The sequence below is a fragment of the Rattus norvegicus genome, chromosome 4 (genome assembly GCF_021556685.1).
Source record: "Rattus norvegicus strain SHRSP/BbbUtx chromosome 4, alternate assembly SHRSP_T2T, whole genome shotgun sequence".
NCBI classification, from domain to species: domain Eukaryota; kingdom Metazoa; phylum Chordata; class Mammalia; order Rodentia; family Muridae; genus Rattus; species Rattus norvegicus.
In genome coordinates this window covers 98,163,027-98,182,756 of record NC_141537.1, presented here as the reverse complement: position 1 = coordinate 98,182,756, position 19,730 = coordinate 98,163,027, and the positions used below count along the sequence as shown (strand labels likewise).

At 38.7% G+C, this 19,730-nt stretch overlaps 1 non-coding gene across 1 annotated transcript; it reads left to right on the top strand.

Annotated features, from left to right (window-relative positions):
- The first annotated feature begins 18,607 nt into the window (after nt 1–18,607).
- Nucleotides 18,608–18,745, top strand: LOC120102696 (small nucleolar RNA SNORA17). Its single transcript, XR_015687383.1, has one exon. It is a non-coding gene; the product is annotated as a small nucleolar RNA SNORA17 (small nucleolar RNA).
- The last annotated feature ends 985 nt before the right edge of the window (nt 18,746–19,730 follow it).

Here is a 19,730-nt window from a genome sequence, read left to right as displayed (position 1 = left end):
CCCACCCCCTAGTACCAAGGATATCTCAACACCCTTGTACAGCTTGAAGAAGTTATGAAGGAATCATCACCCCAATTCCCTGGAGTTTTGGGGGGCTGAAAGAGGTTATTCTAAAGTTGTTTTTATGAGGCATTCAGAAATGGTTGTAATTTAACAGGGAGGAATTAGCTAAATTGAGTTATATAGTCAAAATCTCATTTGGTAACTAAGCTAAAATCCAATCTTTGCTTTGATATAGAATTTATTGGTTAAAAGAGTTTAAAAGTACAACGTTTAGAGCCAGTCCTTCTATTGATGTCATTACAAACTTCTGAGTTGATTACACATGTGAGTTAAGTCCCAAATAGCAAATTCATGGCTGACTTTGTGAGAGTAGCTTCAAGATAATATTAAGATATAAATACACATTCCAGATTGTCTTATATAGATAGATGGTTTTCAAAAATGTCAGAAATCCACAAAATATGAGATTTACAGTTATTTATCTTTTGTTGAGACATATCTACTCCTAACAGTTCCCCTTTGGCAGAATTAATGAAGAATTTGAACATCTCTACCTCCAGGTGAGGCAATATTTTGTGACTAGGCAGCCACTGAACAAAACTGCCTATTTCATCTGCAGACTAATACTGTCCAGAAAAGGACAAATTATGCAGAATAGTTGACTGATAAGCTCTGCCAGGACAGGGTGATCAGTCCTTCAAAAATCTGCATTTTAAGAGTCCGTCAGTTGATTTTGGGCCAGAAGGCTGAAGATTTGTGCTCACATGTTTATAACAGAGGACTGTGCTGGTGGAGATTTGTCTCTACAACCTCTCAGTTCTGGAAACCATGTTAGACTTCCTATGTATATAGATATTTGGTCATTCAAAGATTTCTGACATAGTTGAAGACTCGTAGTCTTGTTAACAATCCAAGCTGTTTAGCATTGAGAAGCATAATAAATTTGAAAGGGTGTTTTTTCAGAGGATGTACAATCTCAAACCAGAATATAAGTCAAGTATAGAATTATAGTCCTCTAGGATAGGTGACAAGGTGCTTTAGGTAATGGACAAAATTGATGGACTGGGTGTTGAGTGTATTGTATGTTTTATAAATTGTAGAATGGTAATAATTGTACTCAATTTATATATAAGTGAAAAGACCCTTTAACTGGACAAAAAAAGGGGAAATGTTGTAGTTTGCCCTGGAGTTATCTGAATTTTGATGCTAATTCTACTGCCCTGCGGACAGCTGTCTAGTCACATAATCAGGACTCAGGTGATTTCACCCAATTGAATATGTAAAATACAGGTGAGGGGCAAGTACAGGATAGAAGGAGGCCTGTCATTGGATGAGAAGGAATGATGGGCAGGACAGAAGACTGAAGGAAGAGGGGGAGACTGGAACAGAAAGGAGGAAGAGACAGGAGGGAGAGAGAGAAGACATGGCAGGACAATATGGCAGGTGACATTAAGATTCCGCTCTGTGTATTTACAGGTTGGGGTTAATGTTCTTAAGGGATGGCTGGTACTGTGCTTTGTATATTTAGGTGGGCAATAATACCTTATCAATTGGGTCAAAGGTTATTGTGTTGTGTGTTCCTTTATGTCACCATTTAAGTGTAGGAAAGTTTGCAATGGCTAGAGATCTTGGGCTGCCATGGAACTGGGATATGTGCTTCTGGCAAGGAAACCTGGCTTAGGAAATGGATAGGTAGAGAGATTGCTGCCAGGCCCAGAGAGGCACCTTTGGCAGTGTGATATGGGATGGAGCAAAGCAGGGGAGAGGATTTGATGACTGAGAATTAAGATGTCCAGCAGATATCTTGGGGCACTGTGAGTAAGCCTAATGGGGATAAAAGATAGTACTTTTATTTTTTATATTTTTACAACAACATCTTTGTTTCTATAACTAAGTCTAGGCTCTAAAAGTTTTAAGTTGAAATTGACATGGCAAAAGAACTTTTGAGGTATAGTTACGAGTTTGAAATGACATGAACATTCTGAAATACACAACTGATCAATATAATCACATGTGTTTATTTTTCTAGTAAAGAGAGAGAGATAGTTAAGTTATATGGAGTGTTTTCTACAATGAAAAAAATTTGAGGAATAGTGCTCATTGTTCAGGCTAAAGTAGTATTTTTCTTGTAAGAATAGTGTTAGCATTAGGCACTGGTCTGTGGAGTCTAGATGATACCCACAGATATCATTATACTTGAGGTTAATTCAGGAGATGGTTAACATCAAGAACTTTAAGGAAGTTATATTTTTTAATTAGATGTTTTTTATTTACATTTCAAATCTAATCCCCTTTCTTGGATTCCTGTTCATAAACCACCTATCCTACCCCCTCCTCCTTCCTCTATGTGGGTGTACCCCCAACCAACCACCCACTCCTTCCTGCCTCCCTGCCCTGAAATTCCCCTACACTCAGGGGTTGAACCTAGGCAGGACCAAGGACTTCTCCTCCCGTTGGTTCCCAACAAGACCTCTGCTACATATGAGGCTGGAGCCATAGGTATGACCATGTGTACTCTTTGGATGGTGGTTTAGGACTGGGAGCTTTCATTTGTTGGTATTGTTCTACGTATGGGATGGCAAACCCCTTCAACTCCTTCAATCCTTTCTCTAACTCCTCCAATGGGGGCCCCATACCAAGATCCTGTGGGGGAGAGAGCTAGACTCTCAAAAGTGAGGAAAATCCTGAGAGCTCAGAAGAGACCACCACTTCTGCTCATATTCCTGTCCTAAGAGGAACCCAGCTGGACCCTTCTCCACACAGGATATTAGGAGCAGTCAGAGACAAGATTCTTCTGGTTTCTGCCTGTTCCTGGAGCTGAAAGCCAGTCTCCAGGGGTGCTAATACTCCTGAGAGCAGAGGTAAGACCACAACTTCTGCTCAGAGGAACCTGCCTGGATCCTTCAGGAACCAGCAACTCAGGAGCAGTCTGTGAAATTATATTTTTAATCAGTTATGAGTCCACTGACACTTAGCAACAGAGAGACAATTGATTTCTCTTTGATTTCTTTGATTTCTCTAAGCCTGTGGTTTTCTTTAATATTCCAACATTTCTCAAATTATTATCAGGTGGTTACAAAGTGAAAACTTTAAGATGAGAAAGTTTCAGAGTTATTCTTTGCTATAAAACACTGATTGTCAGCTTTGAACATCTCTAGGGAGACAATTTTTAGAAATAAGTTTAAAGGATGACATGGTTCTTTTCTCTGACAGAATATCAAATATCTAACCATCATAACTCCAAAGTATTGCTTCTGGCCCTGAGTTGACAAAGAGCATGGTGGTAGAGGGTACATAAGTAGAGTGGCTTTGTTAAAGAATGAAAGAATGAAAATGATACAGAGTGACCATGAGCAATTAAAGTACAAGTACAAAAAAAAATGAAAATCACAAAAGAAAAATCAAAAAAAATTTTCTTCAGAAACACTATACAATTACTTTTTGATCTAAGGAATCTCTTATTTTCTTCCACTTCCTAATGTTTCCTAATGGTATAATATACTAAAGTATAAGTTTTCAACTGGGAACCTGAGAACACTATAGATACAAATTATAACATTACTTCCTCTGCCCACAAATCTTCATCTTTTTAAATAAAATAATACATGAGACAAATTATGATTCTGATAATCATTACAGCTCTTGAATTTAAAGAAAGTGAAATCAAAATTATCCTTGGAAACTCAGAAATGACCTGAGCTATAAGATCATAAGAAATCTGCACAAAGAGAAGCTTGGTGAAGTCAGAGGCACGAACCATCCAATTTCTGACTGAACCCAGACCTAAAAGCCAGTCACAAGGAGCACTGACGCACTGGAGGGTAGAGTTAAGACCAAATCTTCTGCTCTGAGTGACCTATCTCAGGCATCAGGACACAAAAACCCAGTAGCAGACTGAAAAGGAACCTTCCAGTTTCTGCCTGTGCCCTGAGCTGAATTGGTCCCACAGTTTTTCCTACCCAGATCCAGCAGTAAGAAAATAGTTCTACAGGAGTGCTGACATACAGACATACAAGAGAGTCAACACACTGTTAGAGACAGCAAGACAACCTAATACGAGAGACAACCTGATGGTTAGAGGCAAGCACAGGGACCTAAGCAACAGAAACCAAGACTACTTGGCATCATCAGAGCCCAGTTCTCCTATCAAAGCAAATATTGGATATCCAAACACACTAGCAAAGCAAGATTTGGATTTAAAATCACATCACATGATGATGATAGAGGACTTTAAGAAGGACATAAATAACTCCCTTAAAGCAATATAGGAAAGCACAGGTAGACAAATAGAAGTCCTTAAAGAGGCAACATTAAAAAAAAAAAAACCTTAACAAATTACAGGAAAACACAACGAAACAGGTGATGGAATTGAACAAATCCTTCAAGGATTTCAAAATGGAAAGAGAAAGAATAAAGATATCACAAAGGGAGGCAACCCTGGAGATAGAAAACCTAGGAAACAAATCAGAAGGTGTAGACAAAAGCATCACAAACAGAATACAAGTAGAAGAGATAACATCAAGGGCAGAATGTACCACAGAAAGCATTGACACAATGGTCAAAGAAAATGTAAAAGATAAAAAGGCCCTGATGGAACCCAAAACATCCAGGAAATCCAGGAGAAGATTAAATCTAAGGAAAAAAGGTATAGAAGAAAGGGAAGACTTTCAACTTAAAGGGTCAGTAAATATCTTCAACAAAATTATACCAGAAAACTTCCCTAACCTAAAGAAAGAAATGTCCAAAATCATTCAAGAACCCTACAGAACTCCAAATAGATTGGATCAGAAAAGAAATTCCTACCATCACATAATAATCCAAACACCAAATGCACAAAACCAAGAAAGAATATTAAAACCAGCAAGGGGAAAAGGTCAAGTAACACATAAAGGCAGACCTAACAGAATTATACCAGACTTCACATCAGAGACTATGAAACCCAGAAGATCCTGGGCAGATGTCATGCAGAGCCTAAGAGAATGCAAATGCCAGCCCTACTATATCCAGCAAAACGTTCAATTTACATAGATGGAGAAACCAAGATATTCCATGAAAAAATCAATACACAATATCTTTCCACAAACCCAGCCCTACAAAGGATAAGACATGGAAAATTCCAACACAAGAGGTGGGGGGACTATACCCTAGAAAAATCAAAAAGTCATCTTCGTGCAACAAACCCAAAAGGAGAGAGACACACAGACATAATTCTATTTCTAACAACAAAATAACATGAAACAGCAATCGCTATTCCCTAATATCTCTTAACATCAATGGACTCAATTCCACAGTAAAAAGACAAGGCAAAGAGACTGGATGCATAAAGAACACCCAGCATTTTCATACAAAGTAGTAGAAGCAGTTATTAAATGAATCCAAACCAAACAGTTGAGGACAAGATGTGCTTAGTACAGATTTCTATCAGACCTTTATAGTATACTTCATACCAATAGTATCCAAACTATTCCACAAAATAGAAACAGATGAAGTCCTACCAAATTCCTTCAATAAAGTGACAATTACACTTACACATAAACCACACAAAAACCCAACAAAGAAAGAGAACTTCAGACCAATATCCCTTATGAATATAGGAGCAAAAATACTTCAAAAATTCTCACAAACCCAATCCAAGGAAACATCCACTACGTAAACAAACAAAAAAATAAACACATGAACATCTCATTAGATGCTGAGAAAGCATTTGACAATATTCAACACCCCTTCATATTAAAAGTGCTGGTAAGATTAGGAATTCACTGCCCATAACTAAATATAGTGAAAGGAATATACAGCAAACCAGTAGCCAACATCAAACTAAATGGAACGAAATGTGAAGCAATGCCACTAAATTCCAGGACTAGACAAGGCTGCCCATTCTCTCCCTACTGATTCAATATAGTACTCAACGTCCTAGCCAAAGGAATCAGATAACAAAAGGAGGTCGAAGCAATAAAATTGGAAAGGAAAAACTAAAAATATCACTGTTGCAGATGACATGATAGTATACTTATGTGACCCCAAAACTTCCACAAGAGAACTATTAAGCCTAATAGACAACTTAAGCAAAGTGGCTGGGTAGAAAATTAACTCAATCAAATCAGTAGTCTTCCTCTACTCAAAGGGTAAATGGGCTGAAAAAGAAATTATGCAAATGACACCCTTCACAATAGTCACAAATAACATAAAATAGATAATTGTTACTCTAAACAAACAAGTGAAAGATCTGTATGACAAGAAGTTCAAGTCTCTGAAGAAAGAAATTGAAGGAGATCTCAGAAGAAGGAAAGGCCCCCCATGCTAATGGATTGACAGGATTAATATAGTAAAAATGTTCATTTTGCCAAAAATCAATTTACAGATTCAATGCAATCTTCATCAAATTTCCAAATCAATTCTTCACAGAGTTAGAAACAGCAATTTGCAAATACATCTGGAATAGGGAAAAACCCAGGATAACCAAAACTATCCTAAACATTAAAAGAAGTTCTGGGGAATCACAGTCCCTCACTTCAAGCTTTATTACAGAGCAATAGTGATAAAAGCTGTATGGTATTGGTACAGTGACAGGAAGGTAGATCAATAGAGTTGAAGACCCAGAAATGAACCTAACACTTATGGTCACTTGATTTTTGACAAAGGAGCTAAAATCATACAATGGAAAATTAGTATTTTCAATAAATGATGTTGTTTGAACTGGACGTCAGCATGTAGAAGAATGCACATTGACCCATTCCTATTGCCCTGTACAAAGCTGAAGTCCAAGTGGATCAAGGACTTTGACAAAAAAAACAGATAGACGCAAACTAATAGAATGAAAAGTGGGGAAGAGCCTTGAGCACATGGGCACTGGGGACAATTTCCTGAACAACACACCAATGGCTCATGCAATCAGATCAAGAATCAACAAATGGGACCTCATAAAATTGCAAAGCTTTTGTAAAGCAAAGGACACTGTCATTAGGACAAAACAGTAAGCAACAGATTGGGAAAAGACCTTTACCTACCCTACATCTTAAAGCATGCTAAAATCCAAGATAAAAAAAAAACAGAACTCCAGAAGGTAGACTCCAGAGATTCAAATAAACCTATTAAATATAGGGGTACAGAGGTAAACAAAGAATTCTCAGCTGAGGATTATCAAATTTCTGAGAAGTATCTAAAGAAATGTTCAACATCCGAAGTCATCAGGGAAATGCAACCAAAAGAACCCTGAGATTCTACCTGACACAAGTCAGAATGCCTAAGAGAAAAAAACTCAGGTGACAACAGATGCTCACAAGGATGTGGTAAAGACAAACACTCCTCTACTGCTGGTGGGATTACAAACTGGTACAACCACTCTGGAAATCAGTATTGAGGTTCCTCAGAAAATTGGACATTGCATTAACTGAGGACCCAGATATACCTCTCCTGGGTATATACCCACATGATGCTCCAACATAAAACAAGGACACATGTTCCACTATGTTTGTAGCAGCCTTATTTATAATAGCCAGAAGCTGGAAAGAACCCAGATGCCCTTCAACAGAGGAATGGGTACAGAAATTGTGGTATATCTAAACAGTTGAGTACTATTCAGCTATCAAAAACAATCACTTCTTGAATTCTATGACAAATGGATGAACAAGAAAATATCAAATGAAACTCAAGACGGATGATCAAAATGTGAATGCTTCACTCCTTCATTAAAAGGGGAACAAGAATACCCTTGGCAGGGAATAGAGAGGCAAAGATTAAAACAGACACAGAAGGAACACCCATTCAGAGCCTACCCCACATGTGGCCCATACATATACAGCCACCCAATTAGACAAGATGGATGAAGCAAAGAAGTGCAGACCGACAGGAGCCGGATGTAGATCGCTCCTGAGAGAGACAGCCAGAATACAGCAAACACAGAGGCGAATGCCAGCAGCAAACCACTGAACTGAGAATAGGACCCCCGTTGAAGGAATCAGAGAAAGAACTGGAAGAGCATGAAGGGGCTCGAGACCCCTTATGAACAACAATGCCAAGCAACCAGAGCTTCCAGGGACTAAGCCACTACTTAAAGACTATACATGGACTGACCCTGGACTCTGACCTCATAGGAAACAATGAATATCCTAGTAAGAGCACCAGTGGAAGGGGAAGCCCTGGGTCCTGCTAAGACTGAACCCCCAGTGAACTAGATTTTGGGGGGGAGGGCGACAATGGGGGGAGGGTGGGGAGGGGAACACCCATAAAGAAGGGGAGGGGGGAGGGGGATGTTTGCCCAGAAACCGGGAAAGGGAATAACACTCGAAATGTGTATAAGAAATACTCAAGTTAATAAAAAAAATAATAAAAAAATGAAAAAAAAAGAAAATATCATCCTAAAGGAAGTAACCCAATAACAAAAACAGACACATGCTATATACTCACTGATAAGTGGCTATTAGTCCAAACCTCGAATTACCCAAGATACAATTCAAAGACCAAATGAAGATAAAGAAGGATGACCAAAGTGCAGCTAATTCAGTCCTTCTTAACTGGGGAAATAAAAATATTCATAGGAATATATATGAAGACAATGTTTAGAACACAGACTAAAGCAATGACCAGAGCCTGTCCCACCTGGATATACAGTCCATATATATATATATATATATATATATATATATATATATATATATATATATAGCCACCAAACCTAGACAATATTGACGAAGCCAAGAACTACATGCTGTCAGGAGACTGATATAGCTGTCTCCTGAGGGTCTCAACCAGAGCCATGACAAACACGAAGGTGAATGCTAGTAGCCAACCATTGCCCTGAGAAAGGGGTCCCCATTGGAGGGGTTAGAGTAAGGATTGAAGGAGCTGAAGAGGTTTGCAATCCCATAAGAACAACAACACCAACCAACCAGAGTTTCCAGGGACAAAAACCACTACCCAAAAACTACTCATAGGCAGACCTATCGCTCCAACAGCATCTGTATCACAGGATGGCCTTGTTGGGCACTAATGGAAGGAGAAGCCCTTGGTCCTGCCAAGGCTGGATCTCCAGTTTAGGGGAATAAATTGGGAGAAGCAGGACAGGAGATTTGGTTGGGTAGAACACACTCATAGAAAAATGGGGAGGGGGGATCAGATAAGGGAATTATAGAAAAGAAATCAGGAAAGGGAATAACATTTGAAATGTAAATAAAAAACATGCAATTACAAAAAGAAAGAAAAATAGAAGAAAACATATCAAGAAGAAACCTGACTTTATATGAAATTATATATTCACAATAATTTCGATAGCGTATAACTAATTTAATAAAATGTTCCAAGAGAGTGATGTATAGAGATAATAAGTTAAAACAAATGTAAGTCCTTATTTACTGTAGCAAAAATGACAATACTTAAAATCTACCATTTAATCAAATAATAGCTTGTAAGTGAAAATGTACTTATAGAGCCAGAAAGGAAACAAATAATGATCAATTGATTTTTGTGTCATTTGCTGACTTAATTGAAATTACATAAGAGGAAATATTACCTCTTTAGACCTCAAAAATTTGAGTCTACAATAGAATTTAGCTAGTGGGTATAATGATGGATTACAACCTAAAATGCAATGCATAGAAATTAATGGGGTATTTTTTTAGGATGTAAAAAGAAAAAATTCAAAATGAATAAAATCACACCATTAAAAATATAAAGAGTCTAAGCCAAACACAGAAAGGTATAGGCATGGATAACAACCAGAATTAGAAATGAAGAAGACTCAGATTTTTTTAAAAAGGAAAATATAATAGATTGGTATAGAAAGTTTTTTAAGGCTACGTATGGAATGGCAAGATTTAAAATTTACTATAATCATTATGATTATAAGGATTCAAGAGAGGTGTATAATCAGATATTTTTAATGAGACTATAAAGTGATAACACTCAAAAGTACTTTCGCAAATGCTTCTACCACTAAAAGAAGAATTATTATACAGTTCAAGTTTAAAAAAAAAAGAACTTGGGGACCTTTGCAGAGAAATGAAAACTCATTTTCACACCAAAACTAGTAAAAGTAAAAAAATGCTTGATGAGAGTTCTTCCAAAATGTCAACAAGCTGAAGGTTCCAAGTGAGGGCACCTCAGTCCCACTTGTGAAAGTGAAGAAAGAGGGGAGGGAGGGAGGGAGGGACAGAGGAGAGAAAGAGGATGGGGGTTGGGGGAGAAGAGAACCTGATCTGGTATTGGGTGGGAGAAAAGGACTGAATCTCTTTGGGTTAGTAGACAGAATGCAAACAGGACACCTCAGAAGGAAGGAGGTTGGGAGGTCACTCTGGAATGTACCAGAAACCTGGGAAGTGAGAGAGCCTCAGGACTCAAGGGATGGGGGGAGCCTGGATGAAATGCCCTACATTAGAGAGAGCGAACTTACTGAACCAACCTCCAGCAGAAAGACAGGGCATCAAGTGAGGGATGGGGTTGCTATCCCACAGGTCAAAGCTCTGATCCATAATTGTTCTGGTCTGAACAAAACACAGGAATGAAAATGGAGAAATGTCTGAGGAAAAGTAGGTCAAGGGATAGGCCCAAAGTGGGATCCACCTCAAGGGGAACCCCCAAAATCTAATACCATTACTGAGGCTTTGGGGTGTGCACAAAAAGGTACCTATCATGACTACCCTCCAAAAGACCCAACAAGCACCTAACTCAAATGCAGATATGTGTACTCATCCAATAAATGGAAACTGATAACCTCTCTGGTTAAATTAGGGAAAAGCTGGAGGAAGGTGAGTAGGGGGCAACCTTGTAGGAGGACCAGCAGTCTCAATTAACCTGAACCCCCAAGATCTCTCAGACACCAGAACATCAACCAGGCAGCATACTCTGGGTGAGATGAGACCTCCAACACATATACAGCAGAGGACACCCTGGTCTGGGTTCAGTCACAGAAGATGCACCTAATCCTCCAGAGACTGGAGGCCCCCAGGACATTTAAAGGTCTGGTGGGTTAGGTGAAGTGGGGACAGCCTGTAGAGACAGGAAAGAGGGTGGAGGGTTGGAGGGGGAGGAGGTATGTGATGTAGAACAGTCAGGGGTGGACTGGGAGGGGAATAAAATCTTGAGTGTAAAAATAAATAAATAAATTTCAAAAAAAAGTTCTTCCAGAAGCAACTAGAACTAAGTAAGCTCTTAAATGTTCCTCCTCGAGTAACACGATGAAGTGGGGTATTTCAATACCATGGACTGCTACTTGTAAGCAAAGAAAAGCTAATACATCACGCACACAGCTTGACAATGCTACAGAGTAAAATAGAACAATAGCAAACTGTACATATTGTGTGAGGCTTTTTCTGTAGTCCTTGCTATGAATAGGGAAAGGGTACTGACTCCAATGAGTTCTGTGGTAGAAGTGCAGGTGAATAAATAATTATGGCTCTGAACACACAGACTAGTTACATGACCAGTATACTTAGAGACACAGCAAATGCCACACGACATGCACTGGGAGCGAATAAATGCAAGTCAGTTCATTAGTAATATGAAAATTCTTTCAATTCCTCATTAATTTTATTTAAAAGATACCAACCCAAGAAGATTGTGTGCAAAGTACAGAATTCCTGTCTATTTCTTTTTGAAACTACCTATGAGTACATAACTAATTGAAAAGAGATAATTAAAAGACCTTATGGAAATTGTGACTGAGTTGCAATCACTGTAGTTAAGAAGCAAGAGCTGTACTTCCCTCTAATGGAGTAAATTGAGGCAGACTCTCAAGCACATTTTGAAGAAATCAGGAATGGAATGATTGTAAAGCAATTTGTGTTCATTAGAAGAGCTCCCAGGAACTGAACCACCAACCAAAGAGTACACATGGAGAGACTCATGGCTCCAGAACCATATGTAGCAGATGATGGCTTGGTTGTGCATCAAAGGGAGGAGAGGCACTTAGTCCTGTGAAGGCTTGATGCTGCAGTATAGGGGAATGCCAGGGCACAGAGGCAGAAGGGAGTATGTGGGTGGGTTGGGAAGCATCCTCATAGAACCAGGAGGAGGGAGATGGGATAGAGGATTTCAGTAGTGGAAACTGTGAAAGGATAAAATATTTGAAATGTAAATAGAGAAAATATCCAATAAAAAAAATAAAAATAAAAAGCAGATCTATTGGAATAAAAGAAGAGTAACACTGAAAATGTGTATACCTAATACCCAAACCAAAATAATCTGCAGAAATAAAATCATGACTGTACATAAATGGCTTAAAACAGCAAAGATACATAAGATTTAGATTGTTTACATTTGTTTTTTCAGGAACTATCTTGCTTTCTCCATTTATGGAAATTGATATTTTTGATGGGTAGAGTAATCTGAGCGGGCATCTGCAGTATTTTCAGGTCTGCAAGAGATCTGTCCAACATCTTCCAGTTTTTAGAGTCTGTTGAGATGTCTGATCCTACACCCATATGTCTGCATTTATATAAACTTGGCCTTTTCTCTTACAACTTTCAATATTTTTCTGTGCATTTAATCTTTTGATTATTATGTGGAGAAAGAATTTCTTTTCTGGTCCAATCTCTTTGTTGTTCTATAGACATCGTATATGTTTATGACCATCTTTTGTTAGATTAGAGAAGTGTTTTTCTGTGAGTTTGTTGAAGATTGCTTCCGGCCCTTTGTTGTAGGAATCTTCATTTTCTTATATTCCTATTATTCTTACATTTGTCTTTTCATTGTGCTCCAAACCTCCTAGGCATTTTGCGTTAGGAGCTTTTTACACTTTGTGTTTTCTTTGACTGGGGTGTTGATACCTTCTCTGCCTGAGATTCTCTTTTCCATCTCTTGTGTTCTGTTCATGATGCTTAAATCTGTAACCCATGATGTCTTTCCCAGGTGTTCAATTTCAGTGGTTCCTCCATTTGTGATTTCATTATTGTTTCTATTTCCATATTTAGATCTTGGATATTTTTGTTCAATTACTTCAACATTTTGATTTTATTTTTCCTGTATTTCTTTAAGGAGTTTATGCATTTCCTCTTTAAAGGTCGCTTTCATCTTCAAGAGGTGGAATTTTAGGTCAGAATCTTGCTCTGATGGTACGTTAGAGTAACCAGGGCTTGCTATGGTAGGAGAAGTGAACTCTTGTCAGTGCACAAATTACATTGACTTCTGTTGCTTATGTTCTTCCACTTGCCTTTTACCATCTGGTTATATGCGGTGATAATTGGCCTGGTACTCTCAGACTGGAGCAGGCTTCCTGGGAAGCAGCAGTGTTGTCTCTGCCTTAGGGAGGCCTCCTTTCCCCCCCCCCCCCCCCCCCCCCGGATAGAGCAGAACTCCAATGTGCCTGGTTAGAGCAATTCTTCTTGGAGAAAGGCAGGACTGTGAGGTGTGGGATTCAGCAAACCGATCTGCCACAGGGGAAGGTGGATGGTCAGACCAGAAGGACAATGAGAGTAATTTCTTTCTTAATAAGATAACAATAAGGACAGTATCAATCATATGGCCAATGCCCTAACAAGAAATAACAAGTAAAATTTCCCTTTGAAACAAAAAGATTTAATTACCAGAAAAGATCAAAAATGAAAGCAAAATAATCACTCTCTGGATTCTAAGATAATTTATCTTTAAAATACATTTGCATTAAATTAACTAGCATTTATAAAAGTGAAGGAAAAAATAAAATATTATCATTATATAAAAACACCAAACCTCAAACAAATGGGGATGTGGGAAAAACTATTCAAAACAATCAGAAAATATTAACATGAAAATAATAAGAAGTTAACTGTGTGTGTACTTGGAATAAAACATGGAGTCAATATTATTTGAAAAGGATAGAGTAAAATAGGAACCAGCTTCTTGTCAGAAAAGATACATTTCTTAAGGAATAAAGACATAATCTGAAACTTAAGGAGTCATACTTTATGCAAACAGAAAGCAAAGGTTAATAGGACCTGCAATATTTATATAAACAAACTGTAATTTAAATTAAAAGATAAAATGTGACAAATGTTGAATTTATTTATTAAGTTTTAATGAAGGAATGGGTCTTAGTTTCCTGTCTTCTTTACTGGGTGCTGAGTGACAATGGCAAACAAAACCTGTGGGATCAGCTTTACCCCCATCATTGCTGGTTGTTGACAAGGGACCTGTTCACTATTCTCCTGAGGTAGATGCAATATTGTTATGGCAACCGATGAGGTCAGAAATGCATGAAACTTACACAGTAGAAAAAGAGCTCATACTGGAAAAAAATTTCCTAAACAAAACACCAATGGCTTACGCTCTAAGATCAAGAATCGACAAATGGGATCTCATAAAACTGCAAAGCTTCTGTAAGGCAAAGGACACTGTGGTTAGGACAAAACGGCAACCAAAAGATTGGGAAAAGATCTTTACCAATCCTACAACAGATAGAGGCCTTATATCCAAAATATACAAAGAACTCAAGAAGTTAGACCGCAGGGAAACAAATAACCCTATTAAAAATGGGGTTCAGAGCTAAACAAAGAATTCACAGCTGAGGAATGCCAAATGGCTGAGAAACACCTAAAGAAATGTTCAACATCTTTAGTCATAAGGGAAATGCAAATCAAAACAACCCTGAGATTTCACCTCACACCAGTGAGAATGGCTATGATCAAAAACTCAGGGGACAACAGATGCTGGCGAGGATGTGGAGAAAGAGGAACACTCCTCCATTTTTGGTGGGATTGCAAACTGGTAAAACCATTCTGGAAATCAGTCTGGAGGATCCTCAGAAAATTGGACATTGAACTGCCTGAGGATCCAGCTATACCTCTCTTGGGCATATACCCAAATGATGCCCCAACATATAAAAAAGACACGTGCTCCACTATGTTCATTGCAGCCTTATTTATAATAGCCAGAAGCTGGAAAGAACCCAGATGCCCTTCAACAGAGGAATGGATACAGAAAATGTGGTACATCTACACAATGGAATATTACTCAGCTATCAAAAACAACGACTTTATGAAATTCGTAGGCAAATGGTTGGAACTGGAAAACATCATCCTGAGTGAGCTAACCCAATCACAGAAAGACATACATGGTATGCACTCATTGATAAGTGGCTATTAGCCCAAATGCTTGAATTACCCTAGATGCCTAGAACAAATGAAACTCAAGACGGATGATCAAAATGTGAATGCTTCACTCCTTCTTTAAAAGGGGAACAAGAATACCCTTGGCAGGGAAGAGAGAGGCAAAGATTAAAACAGAGACTGAAGGAACACCCATTCAGAGCCTGCCCCACCTGTGGCCCATACATATACAGCAACCCAATTAGACAAGATGGATGAAGCAAAGAAGTGCAGACCGACAGGAGCCGGATGTAGATCGCTCCTGAGAGACACAGCCAGAATACAGCAAATACAGAGGCGAATGCCAGCAGCAAACCACTGAACTGAGAATAGGACCCCCGTTGAAGGAATCAGAGAAAGAACTGGGAGAGCTTGAAGGGGCTTGAGACCCCATATGTACAACAATGCTAAGCAACCAGAGCTTCCAGGGACTAAGCCACTACCTAAAGACTATACATGGACTGACCCTGGTCTCTGACCTCATAGGTAGCAATGAATATCCTAGTAAGAGCACCAGTGGAAGGAGAAGCCCTGGGTCCTGCTAAGACTGAACCCCCAGTGAACTAGACTGGTGGGGGGAGTGCGGCAATGGGGGGAGGGTCGGGAGGGGAACACCCATAAGGAAGGGGAGGAGGGAGGGGGATGTTTGCCCGGATACCGGGAAAGGGAATAACACTCGAAATGTATATAAGAAATACTCAAGTTAATAAAAAAAAAGAAAAAAGAAAAAGAAAAAGAGCTCATATTCCAAAGCCCTCGGGTGTAAGAATAATCTGAAGTTTCTTAGAACATATCCCTTTCAAAAGGAAGTAATTTAGTTGACACCTGGCCCATAAAGGAAAGGTGTTTTAGTTAAAGTCTGCATCACTCTGGGAGGAACACGAATATGTTACATGCTGTAATATCTCCCAAGTCCTCAGGCTGCATTCGGCTGATCTTGAATATGAAATCTATACCTGGCCCACTGCTACTGAATTTGTCTGGAAACTCAGAAAATTGGTTGAAAACCTTGTAGACAGAAGCTGTGTAGACTCTCCTGGCTTCTTCCCGTTCCAATGCAAAAGGTGTATCCATTACTATGTAGGAGGCTCTGATTAGACCTACAAGAGATAGAGACTTGATCTCCAAGGCTGACAGGCAAGGAGAGGTTTGTTAGAGTCATCACAGCCTCACCACTGGAAGCCGAAACTATGAGAGAGAAGTGAATAGTTATGGACACACTTCGTAATCAATCTTTGCTGTTACTTTCTCCACGTTTCTTTCTCTTGAGATGTTTGTTTTTACAAACAATTCCTAATACACTAAAACTCCCCTATTAACAACAACAAAAAATGAAAAGAGCCATGTAGGCATCCCTAAAAACATCCCATTGAGTCCATCTATGCCATAATCTGTATTTTATCACAGATTATCACCCATTTGGATCCTCCACACAGATATGAACTTCACAGGTTCTGTAATGTAGGATAAGACCATGCCTCTCATACATAAAGAGAACATATGTGATCAACAGTGAGGCCCAGGGCTAATGCTCCCTACTCATCCTCCTCTCTCAATTCTTTCTGTCCTCAACAGGAATCCTGAATAGCATCAGCACTAAAAGCCTAACAGACAACTTCATTTTTCAGGAGGCAGCCTCAGGATACTGATCAGTCACTGTAACATGACAACTGAGCTTCTATCTCAAACTAAAATGGATGACTCCACCCTAGGGAACAATATCCAAAGACCCAAGCTATTGCTAGAGTACAAATAGGAGAAAGAGTCATCATGTAGGCATATCAGGACTCCAAGTCTCAGAGAAAGGTATAGATATCTTCTATATCATGACAGATAATAGTAAAATAATGTGGTGCTTGAAAATAGCATTCTAAAATCTGTGGAGAGTGCTTCTAGCTCCCTGATTTTTGTTTCTTATTTCTAGAAATACAGGCTACACTCATCTCTGATATGTACAGTGATAATATAGGCTTCTCTTCAAATGCAATGCTCCCAAGCAAGAAGAACAATTGACAGATCAAATGTCATCAATGGCGTTAAGGACTATAAGCATTGTGGGCCTTTTCTGTGGGTAGGAATGACAGAGCTGTCTGTTTCAGCCTATGGTGCTCCCATCACTGTGTCCCACCAATAGAGCTCTAGTTTGAGTCACACATTGTTTTCCACTTTTTACTTTGTCAGCTTCCTCTTACTAATCTGCTTTCTTTGTTTTTTAAGTAATCTTTTATTTTGTTTTGTGTGTAAGAATGTTTTGATTTCATTTATATAAAACAATATGCATGTCTGTGCCCAGGAAACTCAGAATAACTCAAAGATTCTCTAGAACAGGACTTGTAAATGATTGCAAACAACCCTGTGCATGTTAAAAACTGAACCCAGGTCCAGCCAGTGATCTTAGCTGTGGAGACATCTCTTTAAGCCTTCCTATCACTTAATCTAAAAATTCTCTGCTCCTTCTTTCTTTTTCTTTTGAGTTTAACAGGTTTTGGTTATTCATGGTGTAATATGTCAGAAAACTCTAAATATACATACATCTTCCCCCTTAATCTCCTATTTGCCCCAGTTTCTACATCTATTTCTCCCCTGCAGGGAGGCACCATAATAAAGTTGAATGTATTTCAAAAGACAGTGACCACTTTACATTAAACACTGTATCCATATAGTTGATCCTTTTGACAATTAAAAAATCATTGTGTAATTATCTCTATAGTATTTGAACAATTACTTCTATGGCAGTAAAAAGTCTATAAAGAAGAAATCATAGTTCTTCTTTACTATTCAAGAAAACTAACTTGGTTTCATGTGATGTCTATAAAGCTCAGGAAATATATATACTGAGTGTGAAAATGTTGGACATTTTAGGTTTCAGACTACATAAAAGATCAAAATATCTTCTCTTGCCATTTGCATCAAAAACAAAACCCCAGATACAATAAATGTACTAAGAAATGACCAACAGAAAATTGAAATGACATGTTTTCTAATAATATTATTATACAAATTCATAGAGAAAAACCTCAAAATAGATATTATGAAATCTTTATATCCTTTGAGAATAGCAATATATGCCTTGAACATTAAAAGACACAGAAGTGAATAGAGAATATATCTGTGGTCATAATGTGGACTATTGTTCTTTAAAAATGTATATATATTTTGTGTGCAATTTTGTAAGGGCATTATGTAACTGTCCCTCAAAGGAGAGAAGATGGTACTGAAATTTCTGGAAATGAAGATAAAGACAGTAGTGGGTAAGAATCAATTACAAGCCCCTATCAAGAGCAGAAATGCTCTTACCTACTGGATATTCTCTCCAGTCTCATAAATGACTTAAATGTATATTATCTCCAATGTGCAAATAAACTCACTATAATGACGATAATATGTCTGAAAGAGTTTTGAACATTGGTAAACTCAGTCTAGAATTTATGTGGAAAGTTAAATGACAGCATAAGTAAGAAAATATGAGGCTGAGAAAAGCAGTTTACATCTTCTTACTTAATTCTTCTCTGTTGTATAAATTGTACTAATTAAGATTGCAGTGTACTTCTACCACCTACAGGTATAGCATGTATTTCTTTTGTGCCACAAAAGAAATGTGTGAGTAGGTGGCACAGAAGAGAAAGGATATGTCTCTAATCAGTATTCTGACCTATAAACATCTGAATAATTAGTAGTCTAGCATTCCCTGAAAATAGTAATCCTAAAAAGACAATCAGACTGAAGCCAGGCAGGTCCAGATAGTCTCCAATAACAGGAAGACAGAAACTAGAAGAACCACACGTAGGACTATCGTCCATAGGCAGCAGTAAAAGACAACCTTTTCAAGGGGAAGCTTTGGCAGACAGAGCAAGGAGCAAGTGCAGGAGGACCACCACACTGACAACATGGGGCCCAAACAAGGAGCTAAACTGAGATGACCACCAATCTAGCTAAGAGGAGCTTGGGAAACAGATCATGCCTCAGATGATATCTGACTAGAACCAGAATATATGAGAAGGAAATAGCACTCCTGAGACCACTGCTGAAACAACCCCAGATACTCAGAGATCACAGGCAGAGCTAAGAAAAGCAAAAAAGTGGTAGAGAAGTGAAAAAGAAAGAGAAACAGAGGGGGGAGGGGGAATTAAAAGAAAGAGAAGCAGAAGGATGTGGACACAAAGAAGAAAGGCAAAACTGGAGACTCAAGAGTTATGAGGAACAGCATGATGGGAGTAGCTGAGGATGCACCTGGGACCATAGAGGGCTTCTTTGCCCTATAGCAACAGGGTCAGTTACCATCAAAATCCACATAGACATACCCAGACTCAGTTGCTGCCCTGGGAACATGCTGATGTCTGAGGGAAGTACAAAACTGGCTCTGCCCCTCACCTGCTCATTGCAAAAAAGATGGTCATAGGGATATGAGAGTAGGAAAGCTGACCCTGACCCTAGCCACTAGCAGTACTTGGGAAAGTCAAAGTCTATGCATTGCAGGAGTTTTTGGTGATCTGGCACAGAGGATAAAAGCAAGAATGAGAGAGCTTGACTTAACACTATTATCCTGCAGTGCATGAATGAAAGAGAGAGAGAGAGAGAGAGAGAGAGAGAGAGAGAGAGAGAGAGAAAGGCCCTCCTCACACATTACCACCTATGGCAAGCAGGGGTCATTGTGCTGACATCATAAACAAG